The sequence below is a fragment of the Tursiops truncatus genome, chromosome 13 (genome assembly GCF_011762595.2).
Source record: "Tursiops truncatus isolate mTurTru1 chromosome 13, mTurTru1.mat.Y, whole genome shotgun sequence".
Taxonomy (NCBI): Eukaryota; Metazoa; Chordata; class Mammalia; order Artiodactyla; family Delphinidae; genus Tursiops; species Tursiops truncatus.
Window position 1 is genome coordinate 49,146,486 of NC_047046.1, and position 16,792 is coordinate 49,163,277.

The 16,792-nt window shown below is 38.1% G+C and overlaps 1 protein-coding gene across 7 annotated transcripts in view; it reads left to right on the top strand.

Annotated features, from left to right (window-relative positions):
* Positions 1 to 16,792, top strand: part of DTNA (dystrobrevin alpha) — a 279,329-nt gene that overhangs the window by 71,015 nt on the left and 191,522 nt on the right. The window lies entirely within an intron of this gene.

Here is a 16,792-nt window from a genome sequence, read left to right on the forward strand (position 1 = left end):
CAGATCAGAGAGGAATAGAGGAATTGAGTGGTGGTCTTATTAAGGAAATTGTGTGGCTTTTTCCACCTCCTCCTGAGTCCTGTTTTCAAAGTGTGGCTTTATTATCTACTGTAAAGATTGGTGATTTCCAGAACATCAGAATGTACCTCTGTTCTCAGTTCTGAATAAAACAATGCAACTGACAGAGCACTGACCACTGTCTAAATCTAATCCAAAATGACAGTGATGACTCCTTTCTACCTTTTATTAACTTCAAAGTGAAGGTGGATTATTGTCTCATCATCTTAAGGGGGTGTAAATTTGGTTTATTGAGGTCATATGTGGAACTAAAATGGTGATTTCATTTATTTACAAGACATTTGTTGAATGTAATTCCCAGGAGCTAAACTTAATGCCCTTTAAAAATATCAGTAAATCAGTTTGCCTAGTGTAACGTTGCTCCGGAGGAGAAAATGAACACGGAAAACTTATTTTCTTAACTTACTTAACTCTCAGCTTTCCACTGTGCTGGTCTGGGCCTGTTTTGTTTTGTTTTTTTTAATATTTATTTATTTATTCATTTATTTTTTGCTGTGTTGGGTCTTCGTTTCTGTGCGAGGGCTCTCTCTAGTTGCGGCAAGCAGGGGCCACTCTTCATTGCGGTGCACGGGCCTCTCACTATCGCGGCCTCTCCTGTCGCGGAGCACAGGCTCCAGACACGCAGGCTCAGCAGTTGTGGCTCACGGGCCTAGTTGCTCCGTGGCATGTGGGATCTTCCCAGACCAGGGCTCGAACCCGTGTTCCCTGCATTGGCAGGCAGATTCTCAACCACTGCGCCACCAGGGAAGCCCCTGGGCCTGTTTTTAACTTCACATCCACTCCTTGCCCTGCTCCTATTCTGCTGATTCCTTGGGGGCTGACCCCTAGAGGCTGGGTTTTCCAGCCCCTAGACCCCACCCCCTGTTGCCTCTAGCTTCCCGCAGTGACCTTGAACTCTGAGCTCCAGTAATGTCACCTCTTCCCTCCGTCCCTTGAGACTTGTGGGTAGTGGTGTCTGTGGCTTCCTGCTGGTACTAACCTCCAGGTTGATTTGCTATCCTTAGTTTAGCTTCTCAATTCTTCCATCATCTGTATAACAATTTTCCTGTATTAAATTCCATCTGTTTTAAATATTTAGACTGTTTTCTCTTTTCTTGGTTAGATCCTAACCGACCCATCAGTACTTCATTAATTTCTCCCAAAATTATTGGAAGAAAAGTGAACAGGGATTACTTGCTTCTCCCAAGGAAAATAAATGATTCTCAGGAAAGAAAATTTTAAGTTAAATGTAAAGCTGGATATTTTTACACTGAAAAAAACTAACCTAATATATTTAAAGCCATATTCTAAGCTATACAATATTGCAGCATTAACTTGTTAGTGTTAATAGAGTCTTTGTCAATATTCCCATTTTGCATATCAAATTAATGGGAAGATTTTTTAAATTCTCAGATATGTGCCAAATATGAGTTTTACTTTTCTAATATTCGCATTTCACAAGCTTCTGTACGACCAGTATAAGAACTTCATAGGGCATCAGTCTCATTCCTACATTCACATTTAAATCTCAGGCTTCAGATTTATTTTATTATGGATCTGATCACTGTCTTTCAGTAATGGTTGTTTGCTATTTGAAGATCCCTTATGGTCCGAACATTTCCCATGTGCCTTAATAAACACTGAGTATATTGGAAAGCAAAGTGATGAGGATGCCGAAGTCTGTCCTTTCTGACAGGTGAATGATTCGCCGCTGCCCAACAATCGCACTCACTCTAAAGGGCTTCCTGGATAGTAAAGAGGCTTTGTACTTAATCATTTTGGCACTTTACTTGGTTATTTTAAACGCCAGTGCCTCGCTATTTTCATTTCCTTCTCATTTATTTATGTAGACGTTTTCCTTTTCAATCTTTTCTCAGAGGTCATGATGACTGCTCATATGTCCATTTTAATGTATTGTGGGTACACTCACAAGGACATGGTGTCCCTCCTACCAACAAATTTTCATCTGTTCAACCAACGTCAGTGTTAAACCTGCAATACCTAACTGAGAATCCTTTGAGACAATGTGAAAATGAGGTCATAAGCAGAATTTCCTGGACCCCTCCATAACCTAAAATTGGGAGACACAGGGATGTGTAGCTTAATGGTATGGTTTAAAATGCACTATACGACTGGTGTCCTCACATCTTCCTTAGTTTGGTACAACACCGAAAATTCTGGTCATTCACATTTCTCTCTAGTTTATGGAAGTGAGGCTTTATAAAGTCATATTCAGAAAAAATAGTCTTGGGAAGAGAAATACACCCATTAATAATGCATACTACATTACACATAAGTCGAATGAATTAGCAAGGAAGAAACTCCTGAGACAGTGATGCAAACACTCAGCTTCTGAGCGTTTGGTACACATAAGTGGGCAGAGACTACTGAAATCATCTCACTAACTTTGTAATACTGCCTGGTGGGTCAAGGGGAACACCCATCATAAAAGGTAACTCAGGCTGAACATACCTTAATGTCATATTGGAGGAGGGGGTAGGAGAAGTGGAATTATTAGTCCTGAAACTAATGAGCAACATTAGGAATAGATATTTTAAACCACTGGTGCCCAAAGAGTTGTAGAAAGTGCTTTAACCAAGATATAGTCGTAGTACTTCTGCTGAACCACAGAATATGATGTTGGAAAAATCAAGTGTTATCCATCTGTTAAGGGAAATCATCAGTTATCCTCATCTTTGTGTTACCAAGTCCAAGCTCTTACTGCTCACTGCACAACAGGCCAATAAACTGAAAGACAAGTTATTGGGACAAGGAATAATGACTTTATTTGGAAAGCTGGCAGACCAAGAAGATGGTAGACTCGTGTCCCAAAGAACTATCTTGCCTTAGAATTCAGGCTTCTTTTATACTAAAAGGGGAGGCAGTAAAGTCAAACATTTCCTGGTTCTGGTCAGCCAGATGTGTTAATTTCTTCCTCCCTGCAGTCATTCACGGTGGGCCTAGTCAGGCTGTTTCCTGTGCGCTAAACAAAGGTATCTTAGCTTAACACTCATTACCGGGGAAGAAGAGTTCCCAGAAATGGGCCATTATGTATAATTTAAGCTTATAGACAGCGTCCTTTTAGTGATTAACTTGTAATGGTATACAAAAGTTCTTCCCTATTATATTTGCATCCCTGGAAACAAGCACAGTGCTTGGCACACTGTACATAATTTCTAAACAAACAATTGGTGAATAAGGACATAGGCACAAAGCAATTGCTGGTTAATGCTTACTGAGTTCCTACTTTATACCAAGCACTGTTTTGTATGAACATATACTTCATTTCATGTTTAAACAAATCTATAGGTAATATTATCATCTCCTTTTTTAAAGATGAGGAAACTAGGGCCCAGGAAGGTTAAATAACCTGCCTGAGGTTCAGTAAATTGGGGTGAAAGTTCAAATCCAGGCAGTCTGGCTTAGAGCCTGAGCACTTAATTATTATGCTGCACTGTCTCTTGTGTAATATAGTCATCAAGTAACTTTAAAACACAGAAGCAACACTGTTTATTATCTTAAAATGTATGTCATATTAGAATAAACCTGTATTAAGAAATCTTGCTCAAACCTCTAACAGCCTCACTTTGAACACAAATTCCCTCTTTTCAGTGTTCCTAAGCTCCTTTCCTTTTAAAACATGACTGCCTAAATCAACTTCCTAATTGACATTCAGATCTCATCATTTCCATTCTTTAATGGTTTGTCCTGATGTTAATATTTTAAAACCCTATTGCTCTTTCATGCCATTTGCTTAATGGAAGAATGTATAATCTTGAGCAGCAAGTTACTTAAGCTCTCTGAGCTTCACATTCCCCACCTGAAAAGATATATCCAATTTGTTGTGAAGACTAGAAAATGATATCCATAAAACAACAAAGTACAGTTCCTGGTATGTAATAGGTACCCAGCAGAACAGCAACTGACCTAGTTAACCTCACCCACTTCAATCACGAAGCCAGTGTTGGCCGCCCCATCGACTGCAGAGCAAAATCTGCCTCCTATATTCCTTAGCATGTCATAACAGAAGCACAACAGACCCCTTGAGTCTCAGCACCTGCCTTTGTTCCTCATCAGTTGACCTTGGCTAACATGGGGATGATCTGCCTTCTCTGAGCCATGTGCTTTTTGCCTTCACTTTTGCTCATGCTGGTTCTTCTGCCTAGACGTTCCTCACATCCATACCCCCCTCCAAATCCCCCCTTACCCACAAGCACACGTGCACTCTTCAGAGACTTGGAATATCTTAGTCATCTTTCAAGATCCACCACCTCTATTGCTCCTGTGGGTTCAGTGAAGTCATTGATGAACTCCTCCTGGCTCAACAGTTATCAGTTCTATCTCTGAATTCACATAGCCCTTTGGACCATTTCTAGGAAATCAACTCCTATTGTAGACAAGAAAAAGAAAACCCATCTCATTCAGTCACTCACAGTCTCATGTAATTCCTCATGTTATCTGTCCATCTTCCCTTTGTCAAGGACAAGTACCAAGTTTTTTGGTTAGTATTTGAATCTTCTTTACCAAGCTCAGAGTAGTCCCTTTTGGTTTTGCATGAAGCATGAAGCGTCATATTTTGAGAAAAGTTTGAGTGTTTTTAGTGTGGTGAAGATTCTCATACTTCGCCCAGCCATTACAACAAAAGGGGAGTGCTCCATCAGGGGAAAGGGGACCTTATAGGGAGGATCTGTACCATTCTGTGCCAAGCACCAAAACAGATGCTCCACAAACGTTATCTTATTTAATTTTCATAACAACCCTTCAAATTGCCTATTATTTCCCTTCTTATTTAGACAAAAGCTAGGATTCCAAGAGTTAAGGTAAATTGTTAATGTTATATTTCTGGTAAGTGGCAGGACAAGAATGTTAAGTCATATCTTTACTGCAGCAAATTGCCACTCTAAAATAGCTTTCCGTTTAATCCTATAAGAAGAATATGTTTGTAACATCATGCTAGAGTTTTCCATTTAAAATATTCCCTGAGGGTAAGCTATTTATAAGTCCACAAATCTTTTTTTCATGGCAAATAAGTTTATGTTTAGGTTGGTGCTAAAAATAGCACTATTTCTGTTCAACAAGAGTTTAAAAGATATAGCAGCTTGTGGTTCTGACACCTATTTGTGCAAAAACCTCATTTATTAATGTGAGCATAAGCCTGAAAATGATATCTAAAGCTGTAGACTGATAGAATTTGAGGGCTAAATGTTATGTCGAATCACCACTAGAACTGGGGACTTTTAAAGGCAAGGAATTCTCTTCCTTTTTCCTCCTTAAGAATATTTATGAAATGAATATTTATAACTAATTATGAAAGGATTTGCATTGGATGCGACATAAAAATTTCTCTAGACATAATGACACTATTAGCACTTCTTAAGAGAGTACGTAAACTTGTTCTGAATTTTTTTAAATCATATGATTCAAATACCATGTATAATATAATAACTGATATGAAATAAAACTCTAAGGTTTCAAAAAAGGAAAGACAAATATGATATCACTTATATGTGGCATCTAAAAAATGATACAAATGAACTTATTTACAAAACAGAAATAGATTCACAGACATAGAAAACAAACTTATGGTTACCAAAGGGCAAAGGTGGGTAGGGATAAATCAGGAGTTTGGGATTAACATATACACACTACCATATATAAAATAGGTAAAGAACAAGGACGTACAGTATAGCACAGGGAACTATACTCAGTATCTTACAATAACCTATAATGGAAAAGAATCTGAAAAAGAATATATATCTACACATATATATGCATATAACTGAATCACTGTGTTGTACACCTGAAACTAACACAACATTGTAAATCAACTATACTGCAACCAAAAAAAAAAAAAAAAAGCAATCCTCTGACTTCATTTTAATTGCAAAAATCAGTATCCAGAGAAGGGTTCCTTCTTTTTGTGAAAAATCCTAATGATTCTTATGCCACATTTTTATACCTATAATGATCATTCATTTATTCATTTGTTCTTTAAATATATATTACACATCTCTTATGTTCCCTGACCCTGCGCTAGGAACCTGGTAGCCTGGGACAAATAAGGTATAATTCTTCTGAGTAATATTCTAGTTAGACTTGCCACAGATTATGTCTTAGCACTGTAGAATTTCAGCATCATAGGGGATATTTTAGATTGTCTAACCTAGACCCCTGTCTTGTCCGTTCAGGCTACAATAACATAATACCAGAGACTATGTAGTTTATTAAAGACAGAAATTTATTTCTCACAGTTCTGCAGTCTGAGAAGTACAAGATCAAGACACCAGCATGGTCAAGTTCTGGTGAGGGCCTATTTCCTGCTTCATAGCAGGTGCTTTGTCTCCTGTCCTTATATGCAAAAGGGGCTTAGGAGCTCTGTTAGGCCTTTTCTATAAAAGCACTAATCTCATTCACGAGGGCCCCACCCTCATGACCTAATCACCTCCTGAAGTCCCCACGTCTAATACCATCACATTGGGCATTAGGATTTCAACATATGAATTTGGGGGGGACACAGACATTCAGACCACAGCAACCCCTTAATTTTACGTTGAGGAAGTTGAGACCCAGAAAAGTTAAGTAATACCCCCAATATCAGCAGCAAAGCCACACCTAGGACCTATCTGAGTCTCTTACCACCTAGCTGCTCTCCTCCATGAAACAAACAAGCCAATATTCCTATATTCTTGATCTTATTTTCCCCCAAGAGAAGTTTCCACATGTAAGGAGAGAAGACTGAGGAAATAGGCTTGATTTGGGTTTTATTTATAATACATAGAAGTAGGGTTACTATTCATCAAGGACTTACTGAGAATTAAGTAAATATCAGGAGCTTTGCTAGGTGCTGGACATCTGGCTAAGCAAAACCAGAAATGTCTTCCTGGCCCACATCTTGCTTACTGTCGTGTGTGCATGTGTGTGAAACCGCAGCATAAAAGCCCTAAATTGCCCTTTAATGGGAATCTCAAAACAGCCCAACTGATGGCAGGCATAATGTGATGCCAAAAAATGGCAACCAAAGTGATTGTAACATATTCACTGTAAAATAATGCAGTCCATAAGTACATTATATATAAAAACAAAAAGATACTTGTTTGTGTCTTTGGCTTACTGCTGTTATATGGATAACTTAACATTCCAGAAGTGAAAAATAAGTTTTAAAAGTAGGAGCATATGTGCTGTGCTGATCTTTGAGTAATATAAATATGTAATATCTTAGAAAAAATAAGAATTCTATTCACATTTCCAGATTATATCCCTGCCTACTGGGTTATCTTCTGTTGGTTGATTTTCCCAGAAGTTTGCAGAATGCTATTTACCTTTACATAAGTATGATTTGAAAAATTGTGATCATCACAAAAATGGATGGAGCAATGTTTTCCTGTCAAAACACTAAGGATTATGATGTTTACAAAAGTTAATAACAATGTGCTTTCATGCTAGTATATTCTTATGAGTGACTTTATTGTTTTAGCTTGCATTTTAATCAATCGATTTTTTTGGTAACTTTCAAAATCTGACTTTTAAATCTGTACAGTGTTTATTTTAGCAAAATCTTAAACTGTGAATCTGATAGTTCCAAATCATCAAAGCAGTTGAATAAGGCAGTTCTCTATTCTGTCAATTCCTAACAATTCTGTAACCATGAGCTGGAAATTTTACCGTTTATGTATCTAATATGCTTTCAGACTCAGATAAACACTTACCATAATCTTTCTTCCAATTCTAGGTGCATAGATAAGTAAGGTGGCTGTCTTTTTCTAAAAACATGTTTTTGTCATTATACCATTCCTTCCTAACATATATGAACAACTCCTAGAACCACATGGTTTCCTTTCTGAAGTTGAATTTCTTCCCAGAGTAGGAGCAGCCACAAAAGGCACATAGGGGGAGAAAAAAGCCTACCACTATCCAGATAAGACTACATTCTTTTTTTTTTTTGATAGAAGTGTAGTTGATTTACAATGTGTTACTCTCTGCTGTACTGCAAAGTGACTCAGTTATACACATAGATCCATTCTTTCTTATGTTCTTTTCCATTATGTTTTATCCCAGGATATTGAACATAGTTCCGTGTGCTATACAGTAGGATCTTGTTGTTTATCCATTCTAAATGCAATAGTTTGCATCTACTAACCCCAAACTCCCAGTCCATCCCTCTCCCTTGACAACCACAAGTCTGTTCTCTAGGTCTGTGAGTCTGTCTCTGTTTCATAGATAGGTTCATTTGTGCCATATTTTAGATTCCACATATAAGTGATATCATATGGTATTTGCAGACAAGACTACGTTCTTACCATTCAGCCATAGCAAATGAGCCTCTCATGACCTCAGTTCAATAAGACCCCTGATTTAGCGCCCCCCCACCTCAATTCATATACCTCCTACACGGCCGACAATGCCACCTTGAGTAATACAAAGCATGCCACCACCTCAAACCCTGCCACATTGCCACAATACTTTGAATTCTCTCTTGGCAAGAAACTTTTGCAGACATTAGACACAATGATAAGATAACCCTAATATAAAAACCTTCCTAGTTTCTCCTGGAGTCTCCCTTCCTACAGTACAGGGAGTGAAAGGGTCTGAGAAGCAGGGTTTGTAAACCCCTGTCCTAAACTCAGTTCTTAACCGGAATTCCTCCAGCCGATAAAAAGGACTCTGAGATTTTCCATATCATCCAGGTCTGAGGCTGTGGTGTGTAAGGCTGTCCCCTTGTAAGCACGAAGGCTTTTCAGGAAAATAGTATTAATCCACTTTCTAAAAGATAGTAAAGGCCCTCCTCGTGTTTTGTCTTACATAATAACAAAGATAATCGTCTAGTTCAGCTCATGAGTGCCTTCTCATTAAAATACTCAGATCCCTTTCATACTCACACATAGAGTCCATGCTTAATGTGTACTTACTGCAGTGAGCTGCGGTTGCCTGGTAACCAGTGGAGGTGTATCCGAGAATCTGAAGAACATGAATGAATAAGTGAACCATTGACATTAGTTTCAGCTGGGTGACCCACACCTTAATTCTGCACTAGCCGTCCCAGACATTTCTGATGGGCTGGTGGAACAGTAGCTTTCTCAGAAGTAGCTCATTAAATCATGAAAGTGAGAATTTGCATTTAATGTAACGTTCCTTTCTGTGGTCTGACAGGGGTTCAGAGAGTGACCATAGAAGCAAAGAGACTGGATCCCAACATCTTTTGTATTGTTTTTACAGGATACAGAATGAAATGTCTACTAGGGCTCACACTCTCAAACAGCTTTTTCTGAAGTTGTGATTCTGTTTGATCAGTTTTGGGAGGAAATTATTTCAGCGTTTATTCCATTCTTTGATAATATTACCTTTTCCAAATTGAATTTTTTTCTTATACTTTTTATTTTTTCGCCAGCTTTCCTGAGATATGATTGACAAATAAAAATTGTATATATTTAATATACAATATGATTTTTTAAAGATGTACAATATGATGGTTTAATATACATATGCATTGGGAAATGCTTACCACAATCTAGTTAGTTAATACATCCGTCCCCTCACAGAGTTACTGTTTTTTTGTGTGTGTGGTGAGAACACTTAAGATCTACTCTGTTGGAAACAGACTCACAGACATAGAGAACAGACTTATGGTTGCCAAGGGGGAGGGGGGTTGAGAGAGGGATGGACTGGGAGTTTAGGGTTAGTAGATGCAAACTGTTATATATAGAATGGATAAACAACAAGATCCTACTGTATAGCACAGGAAACTATATTCAATATTCTTTGATAAACCATAATGGAAAAGAATATGAAAAAGAATATATATATGTATAACTGAATCACTTTGCTGTACAGCAAAAACCAACACAACATTGTAAATCAACTATACATCAATAAATTTTTTTAAAAAGATCTACTCTGTTGGCAAATTTCAAGTATACAATAGACTATTATTAAATGTACATTAGATCTCCAGGACTTATTCATCTTATAACTGAAAGTCCAAGTTGAATTTTTAAGGATTCATTTCTCCCCCTTTTGAAAGTCCATTGTTTTAAAAAGCAGCGCAGAAGCAAAGGGAAAGTGGACTTTTAGCGGTTGGTGAAATTAACCCATAAAATAAAAAAGACCTGATACATTTTGAAGAAAACACCACCAACAACTCAAAGGTCAATCACATAACACCATTCTGTTCTAACTGGGCTGCTTGCTTGTATGCCTGGGGACTTAAACCCCAGGGTAAAATACTGCCCCTTGAGTATTTTACTCAAGTAAATAGGAGAGGGGACATTCCATTTTTATGAAGACAGCAATTACTAAACAGTTGAGTTAAAAGCAAAATTAGCATGAATTTTTAAGGGGAAAAATCAGACATCAAGGAAATGCTAGCGTTGGAAAGTGATTCTGCCGTCAGACCCCACCCTCACGTCCTGCTATTCCTTCACCTTCCTGTGCCCACGGAGAGGGAAATCTGAAGTACACCAGACAAGATACACACTTCAGTGCTTAGAAAGAAGGATGATTTTTTACTTAAATAGGAAAAATGTCACTAGTCATAACAAAGCCATTTGTGTGGACTGGGCCCTATATGTAGACAGGACAGAAAATCATCTACCTCTGTCTCTGAAGAGGTGTACAGAGACCTGCCCACCTGACTCTAAAGCAATAGTTCTCAGCCAGGGGCCTGACGGTGTGGAGGGCTATTAGCATCTAGTGAGTGGAAGCCAGGAGGCAGCCAAATGTGCTACAATGCTCAGAACAGTCTCTTAAAGGAAAGAATTGATCTGCCCCCGAATGTCAATAGTGCCAAGATTGAGAAATATTAAGAGCCGCGGTACTGTGTACCAGGCTCCCCATTAGGTGCTTCCGTATGTTATCTATTTAATATTCACCACCATTCCACTAGCTAGGTAATAGTATCATCCTCACTTTTAGATGATGAAATTGAGGCTCAGAAGGTTAAGAAAGTTGCTCAAGGCCATGCAGTCAGCAAGGAGTGCACCCTGAATTCGAAGTAGACGAGATTCCAAAGATCTGCTCCTCTCAGCCCACTATGCTCCTCTGTTCAGAATACCTACATCAGCCGCCTTCTGTGCTCTGTGAAACTGCGTGTCCAGAGGGTCCCTATTAAAATGCATGTGTGTCATCTGGGCAGGCTGACAAGATGGTGAACCATGCTATTCGTCCATCCCCACAGTCTAGAGTGAATTGCCTGGGTGCTAGGGGTGTGGACTGGACCAGAGGCGATGATGATGTTAAAAGGGGAGACAAAAGCTTCCTGAAAAAGGAAATTTCACTTTAAAAAGCCGCTCTTTGGAAGTTAACTTTGGTGGGGAAGATGGGATCCCAGGACAGAACTTGGGGTATAGAAAAGGCCAGCTGTGCAGCGTAGATCTGACGGTATGAAATAGAGTATCTGAGGAAGCAAGCATCTCGTTCTAAAGGACATGACAGGCTAATTTCTCCTGTTGTAGAAGCCCCCTGGCCTCCCCCTCAGCGATTCTGAGCTACCAGAAGAGGAAGGGCAGCTGTTAGGCCGGGGAAGGGCAGCACCCCCAGGAAATGTCAATAATCACCAGACAGGAAGCAAACAATTCACTTTAGCCAACACTGGGGGAAGAAAGAACCCCATCATCTGTAGCATGTGAAAAGAAAACACAGTTGTGATTCACAATTCCCTCAACCTAGTCCTTCACGCAATCTAGCATCTGCTGCTTTTCAGGACTTCTGGGATGGCCGGCTGAGTCCTGTACTTTTTCAGGCTCTTCTTGGGCCTTAACTCACCACTCACTCAGCCTGTTCACCAGCCATACAGAATCATTCGCTGTTTCCTCATCCACCAAGTTTTTCTTTTCTCCCTGAGTCTCTTTTTTGAGTGAAGAGACCTTTCCCAGAAACTCCCTTTACTAGTTTCCTAAGGCTGCTTTAACAAATTACCACCAATGAGGTGGCTTAAAACAACAGAACCTTATTCTCTCGTAGTTCTAGAGGAGAGAACACTGAAGCCGAGGTGCTGGCAGCACCATGCTCCCTCCGGTCTCTAGGGAAGAATCCTTCCGGGCCTCTTCCTAAGTTCTGGTGGCTCCAGCAATCATTGGAATTCCTTGGCTTGTAGTTGTGAGACTCCAACCTCTGCTTCTGTCTTCACGTGGTCTTCTCTGTGTGTGTCTCTCTCCATCCTTTCCTCTTCTTTTTTTTTTTTTTTAAGAGACAGAGACTGATCATTCATTTATTCAACAAGTATTTATTGAGCATTTACTATATGACAGCACTCATATAGGAACTTAGGATAAATCATTGAACAAAACGGACGCATATCCCTGATTTTGTTGAGTATTCCTTCTAGTGCTGTGTGTTGAAGACAAGATCAAATCTTACTTCAAGACAATCCTGGGCTTTCCAGTTTTGTGTCGATAAATTACTAATTTTGTTTAAATCAGTTTGTATTGTGTTTTATCATTTGGACCTAAAATGACCCTGCCTAACACAGGCAGTAATAGACTAAAAATCTGTGTTGCATGACACGGTACTCTGCCTTCTTTACTAATTGTGCCCAGCTGAAATTTAAGAATATCCATCAATTTCCAAATTCAGAAAGGTTCGCAATTATTTATCCTTTGTTCCTTCAAAAACTATTTACTGAATAACTACTGGAGCTGGGATGAAATTGGTGCACAGTTGACTAACTTCTCTGCGGAGCTTACAGTGTGTCAGATGACAGATATTAAACTAATGAATACCAAAATATATTTATGTGTGTATAACATTTCAGATCATGATAGTGCCATGAGAAAAGTGTCATGAATGAAAACAATGGTACATCACAGAATGCCAGCGGGGAGATTAACATAGACATGCTGATCAAGTAAGAACAGGTTAAGGAACATTACACCTGGTTTAGTGAACTTGACAGATGATTTTTTTTTTCCACAACTCACACACACACACTGTATTTTATTTTTACAAGAGATAAATAAACTGACACCAAGCATTGTAAATGGATGACCACAACAAAAGCAACAACGATTGCAATTACCAAACATGAAACACACTCATACTATGTCATAATATTGACATTCAGTCCAGGAATCCTCCACTGTAACAGCTCCTTTACTTTGCAGTGAATTGATTTGTATATTTTTTGCCTCTGAGTCCTTGTGGGATTTTTTTATTATTATTCAAGCAGAAAGTCACGAAAATTATAATCATTCTCATCAGTTCACTCAGTCCCATGTAATTAATTTTTTTTATCTTGATCTTTTGTTAGCACTTTTATGAATTCATCAGTTTTCCATTAGAGTTCTGAAAATGCTTATTCATTCAGTTCAGCAGTGTAGTCAGTTACCAGAAACCGGTACTTGTCAGAGTCTTTTCCATGAATTCCTTGAATATGAAACCTTTTCATAGGAACATTTTTGCAAAAGCATCAGAGTACAGCCAGAACTGTCTGTAAATGACAAAAGACTTAAAAATGACCACGGTTAAAGATTTGATGAAAGTTCATAATAATGCAGTTGACAAGGAAATTTAGTTATTTCTGAGATATACATTTTAAAGTAATAACTAGAATTATGACATAACATTATACCAGAACATATAAGATTTTTAGAAATTTCATGTAATGTCTGAAACATTTATATTAACATATTTCCATACAAATAACCCAAAGAAAGTTTAGTATTAGTTGCTTTTTCTGTTTGTTTGTTTCTTTGTTTATACTGCAGTTTCTTATTAGTCATCAATTTTATACACATCAGTGTATACATGTCAATCCCAATCGCCCAATTCAGCACACCACCATTCCCACCCCACCACAGTTTCCCCCCTTGGTGTCCATACATTTGTTCTCTACATCTGTGTCTCAACTTATGCCCTGCAAACTGGTTCGTCTGTACCCTTTTTCTAGGTTCCACATATATGTGTTAATATACGATATTTGTTTTCCTTTTTCTGACTTCACTCTGCATGACAGTCTCTAGATCCATCCACGTCTCAACAAATGACTCAATTTCGTTCCTTTTTATGGCTGAGTAATATTCCATTGTATATATGTACCACAACTTCTTTATCCATTCGTCTGTTGATGGGCATTTAGGTTGTTTCCATGACCTGGCTATTGTAAATAGTGCTACAATGAACATTGGGGAGCATTCTTTCTGAATTATGGTTTTCTCTGGGTATATGCCCAGTAGTGGGATTGCTGGATCATATGGTACTATTTTTAGTTTTTTAAGGAACCTCCATACTGTTCTCCATAGTGGCTGTATCAATTTACATTCCCACCAACAGTGCAAGAGGCTTCCCTTTTCTCCACACCCTCTCCAGCATTTGTTGTTTGTAGATTTTCTGAGGATGCCCATTCTAACTGGTGTGAGGTGATACCTCATTGTAGTTTTGATTTGCATTTCTCTTAGTGGTGTAATTAGTGGTGTTGAGAAGCTTTTCATGTGCTTCTTGGCCATCTGTATGTCTTCTTTGGAGAAATGTCTATTTAGGTCTTCTGCCCATTTTGGATTGGGTTGTTTGTTTCTTTAATATTGAGCTGCATGAGCTGTTTATATATTTTGGAAATTAATCCTTTGTCCGTTGATTCGTTTGCAAATATTTTCTCCCATTCTCAGGGTGGTCTTTTCATCTTGTTTATTGTTTACTTTGGTGTGCAAAAGCTTTGAAGTTTCATTAGGTCCCATTTGTTTATTTTGTTTTTATTTCCATTACTCTAGGAGGTGGATCAAAAAAGATCTTGCTGTGATTTATGTCAAACAGTGTTCTTCCTATGTTTTGCTCTAAGAGTTTTATATTGTCCAGTCTTACATTTAGGTCTCGAATCCATTTTGAGTTTATTTTTGTGTATGGTGTTACGGAGTGTTCTAATTTCATTCTTTTACATGTAGCTGTCCAGTTTTCCCAGCACCACTTATTGAAGAGACTGTCTTTTCTCCATTGTATATCTTTGCCTCCTTTGTCATATATTAGTTGACCATAGGAGCGTGGGTTTATCTCTGGGCTTTCTATCTTGTTCCATTGATCTGTGTTTCTGTTTTTGTGCCAGTACCGTATTGTCTTGATTACTGTAGCTTTGTAATATAGTCTGAAGTCAGGGAGTCTGATTCCTCCAGCTCCGTTTTTTTCCCTCAAGACTGCTTTGGCTATTTGGGGTCTTTTGTGTCTCCATACAAATTTTGAGATGATTTGTTCTAGTTCTGTAAAAAATGCCATTGGTAGTTTGATAGGGATTGAATTGAATCTGTAGATTGCATTGAATCTGTAGATTACTTTGAGTAGTATAGTCATTTTCACAATATTGATTCTTCCAATCCAAGAACATGGTATATGTCTCCATCTGTTGGTATCATCTTTAATTTCTTTCATCAGTGTCTTATAGTTTTTTGCATACAGGTCTTTTGTTTCTCTAGGTAGATTTATTCCTAGCTATTTTATTCTTTTTGTTGCAATGGTAAATGGGAGTGTTTCCATATTTTCTCTTTCAGATTTTTCATCATTAGTGTATAGGAATGCAAGAGATTTCTGTGCATTAATTTTGTATCCTGCAATTTTACCAAATTCATTGATTAGCTCTAGTAGTTTTCTGGTGGCATCTTTAGGATTCTCTATGTACAGTATCATGTCACCTGAAAACAGTGACAGTTTTATTTCTTCTTTTCCAATTTCTACTCCTTTTATTTGTTTTTCTTCTCTGATTGCCGTGGCTAGGACTTCCAAAACTACGTTGAATAATAGTGGTGAGAGTGACATCCTTGTCTCGTTCCTGATCTTAGAGGAAATGCTTTCAGTTTTTCACCATTGAGAATGATGTTTGCTGTGGGTTTGACATATATGGACTTTATTATGTTGAGGTAGGTTCCCTCTATGCCACTTTCTGGAGAGTTTTTATCATAAATGGGTGTTGAATTTTATGACAAGCTTTTTCTGCATCTACTGAGATGATCATATGGTTTCTATTCTTCAGGTTGTTAATGTGGTGTATCACATTGATTGATTTGTTTATATTGAAGAATCCTTGCATCCCTGGGATAAATCCCACTTGGTGATGGTGTATGATTCTTTTAATGTGTTGTTGGATTCTGTTTGCTAGTATTTTGTTGAGAATTTTTGCATCTATACTCATCAGTGATATTGGTGTGTAATTTTCTTTTTTTGTAGCATCTTTGTCTGGTTGGGGTATCAGGGTGATGGTGGCCCCATAATATGAGTTTGGGAGTGTTCCTTCCTCTGAAATTTTTTGGAAGAGTTGGAGAAGGATGGGTGTTAGCTCTTCTCTAAATGTTTGATAGAATTCACCTGTGAAGCCATCTGGTCTTGGACTTTTGTGTGTTGGAAGATTTTTAATCACAGTTTCAATTTCATTACTTGTGATTGGTCTGTTCATATTTTCTGTTTCTTCCTGGTTCAGTCTTCGAAGATTATACCTTTCTAAGGATTTGTCCATTTCTTCCAGGTTGTCCATTTTATTAGCATAGAGTTGCTTGTAGTAGTCTCTTAGGATGCTTTGTATTTCTGTGGTGTCTGTTGTAACTTCTCCTTTTTCATTTCTATTGTATTGATTTGAGTCCTCTCCTTCTTTTTCTTGATCAGTCTGGCTAATGGTTTATCAATTTTGTTTATCTTCTCAAAGAACGAGCTTTTAGTTCTATTGATCTCTGCTATTGTTTTCTTTGTTTCTATTTCATTTATTTCTGCTCTGATCTTTATGATTTCTTTCCTTCTGCTAACTTTGAGTTTTGTTTGTTCTTTCTCTAGT